Below are 2500 nucleotides of genomic sequence, written 5' to 3'. Positions count from 1 at the left end.
GTTGTAGGTGTTTAAATGATTTCCTCAGTTAAGGATTGTGTTTCTAATTATGTCTGGGAAATTTATTTGATATATAAAAGGGGAAGTCTTCCCAATAGCATCGTGGCTACAACTATTGACTTTTTATTACTATACATTTTTTTACATAAACCAACCCAGTAAGTTATAACTGCTTAATAGTTATCTACAGCGATACAGACCTAAATTACTGTAAATGTATGCTAGCAGATATTAGCTTTCCAATATATTCTGTGGAGGGAATCCAGACAGGGATTCTTTTATAGACATCAGAGTATGTTTTCTTTATATTCGCATTTTAAGATATTCTCAGCAACAGTATGACTCAAAAGCCGATGCACAAGAAAAATGTGTTATTAGTATGAAGGTTGTGCTGATTCGTTGGTATTTAAAATTGAAGGATATGTGAACCCACATGAGTGGGTTAAATAAAAATTGAGTAAGACTCATTGAGTTGTTCCCCTCCACGGAAATCTTTAGTAAAAGGCGAAAGATTTATGCGTTTTGAAGGGAAACCAGAGTTAACCATGCATGGCAACCGTAATTCCAGGAAAGGTAAACGGAGGACATATAGAGTAGTGCATTTACGGGTAAGAAAGGCGTATCTGGTAAGCAAATGTTTTTTTTTTTAATTTAATTCATTCAGTATTAACACCCATAACAGTAAGTGTTGAGTACGTCAAATGCCCAAGCCCTTCTAAATTTATGTATGACAGTTTCACACAAAATTGGGTTTAGCAAGTAAAACTTAATGTATCTAAGGAGTTATAGCCGTCTGGTAACGCAGTGGATAGGGCGTCGACTTACCATCCCCGTGGCCAGCAGTTCGATCCCCGTCCAACCTCATGAGTTTCCATTGTGCCTAGCGGTCACTAACATGCCTGGGAAACACGTTAGATAAGGTTCAAGCTCAGATCGAGTCAACACTCGTTGGCACATTCTCTCATGAGTCAGCATATGCTGACAGCCGGACTCGCCTCAGTGCATATAAGCCCGGCGTAGCATCTGCTCCGCAAATCTGGCCTATCCTTAAGGAGTTGTTTATGAATTCAACCAGCCTTGAAATAATGATTATAAAGAATAGTGTTTATAGTTTAGTAAATTGAGAAAATGCTAACACATTTATTCTTATCTATTGTAAAATAGATACAAAATATGTGGCTACTTTACAATTTAACCGCGTGGTGTATCGTGTGCACATAATCAATTTTTGTTGGGAATTTTGAGTGCGCTTTTTCCTGCTATATTTACGTCTACAAAATTCCTGGACCTCCGTTTTCAGATCATTTCGTGTATGCTTTCTTCGCTGTGTTCGGGAAATTTTGTTTCCAAATCTTAACCCAACGACCAAGATAACCTAATTTAACCTGGACCCATCCCTTGTCCAGAGAACTTGTTGTCCACTTTTTTTGTGGTGATGAAATGAATTTGAGAAGATTAGACCAGTTATAATTGGTTGTTAATCAAATTGAACTCATGCATTCTAATGCCGATGACGCAACGCATGTCATAGAATGAATTTTATAGTGTGATTGCCGAGTCCCTTGATCAAAATTTCCAGATAGAATTTAAATACGATGAGGGCACTTAGTGTGATCCTTAGAGTGTTAATCAATATCTATCAAGGAAGCCGTTATGTTTAGATAAGGGCAATATTTCGAATAAATCATCAATATGAAGTACAGCTTGGAATTAATGAAATTGAGTTATTAAAGTCCAAATACGGGGGTATATATGGTTGCTAAACAATTGTTTTGCAAAACATAAATATTATTGTACATTAGGGTAAATGAAAAATTCTCTATTTCATATATCAGTATGAAAATGACAAAGCTTTTAAGACCATATGTATGTTTCATCTGCTTTTAGAAGATCCTTTATTTTATATCTACTCCATCGATTTTATTGATGTATACATACTTGGAATGACGTTACATCACAGATGATGTATAAAAATCAGCGTGGTTCAACCCGATTGAATACTTCCACCTAAAATATGTAATATTTCCCTGGACTTATTCCTGCTGGAGATGAGACAAGAACCGAGGTTCTATCTGATCATTCATTACTTACCGATAGGAATAATGAAAGGTGCAGTTCAATATATATATATATATATATATATATATATATATATATATATATATATATATATCACACACAATCCTGTATATGTCTGTGTATACACGTGAGTCTGCGAATGCGTGCATATTGGTCTTTTTCTGAAAATGTTGATCATCTGTCAGGAGAATGTTGTAACCCTACACTACGGAGCTTCAACATCTACGTTCGTGTCCATGTGCGAGTGTAACTGCATCCATGTGTCCATATGTACGGACTGTACGCCTGTGCAATTATGTATTTACAGTAGATATACCACTTTTTCTAACTACTTGTTTTATCCGTCTGTGTGCATGTATGCATAATCAGTAACACAATTACATCTGATTCCACTAAAAGTTTTAACAAAATAGATAACATA

General features: G+C 35.6%; 1 non-coding gene across 1 annotated transcript; it reads right to left on the bottom strand.

Annotated features, from left to right (window-relative positions):
• Nucleotides 1-426: 426 nt before the first annotated feature.
• LOC122242419 (U5 spliceosomal RNA) lies at nt 427-542 on the bottom strand. Its single transcript, XR_006222299.2, has one exon. It is a non-coding gene; the product is annotated as a U5 spliceosomal RNA (small nuclear RNA).
• Between the last annotated feature and the right edge of the window lie 1958 nt (nt 543-2500).

Source organism: Penaeus japonicus, unplaced genomic scaffold (genome assembly GCF_977035675.1).
Source record: "Penaeus japonicus unplaced genomic scaffold, GWHDUDI00000001_assembly GWHDUDI00000027, whole genome shotgun sequence".
NCBI classification, from domain to species: domain Eukaryota; kingdom Metazoa; phylum Arthropoda; class Malacostraca; order Decapoda; family Penaeidae; genus Penaeus; species Penaeus japonicus.
This window is presented reverse-complemented; position numbering and strand designations above follow the sequence as displayed.